Source organism: Populus euphratica, unplaced genomic scaffold, assembly GCF_000495115.2.
Source record: "Populus euphratica unplaced genomic scaffold, PopEup_1.0 scaffold476.1, whole genome shotgun sequence".
Taxonomy (NCBI): domain Eukaryota; kingdom Viridiplantae; phylum Streptophyta; class Magnoliopsida; order Malpighiales; family Salicaceae; genus Populus; species Populus euphratica.
Genome location: NW_011500354.1, coordinates 30,272 through 30,621, shown reverse-complemented (window position 1 = coordinate 30,621; position 350 = coordinate 30,272).

The following is a 350-nucleotide window of genomic DNA, read 5'->3' as shown; positions in this document are numbered from 1 at the left end:
TATATGATGGTATATTGTAATGGGTTACCGACCCAGATGGTCACATTGTAATGGGTCACCTGCCCAGTTGGTATATTGTAATGGGTTACCTACCTAGATGGTCACATTGTAATGGGTCACCTGCCCAGTTGGTATATTGTAATGGGTTACCGACCCAGTTGGTATATTGTAATGGGTTACCTACCCAGATGGTCACATTGTAATGGGTCACCTGCCCAGTTGGTATATTGTAATGGGTTACCTACCCAGATGGTCACATTGTAATGGGTCACCTGCCTAGATGGTATATTGTAATGGGTTACCTACCCAGTTGGTATATTATAATGGGTTACCTACCCAGATAGTATATT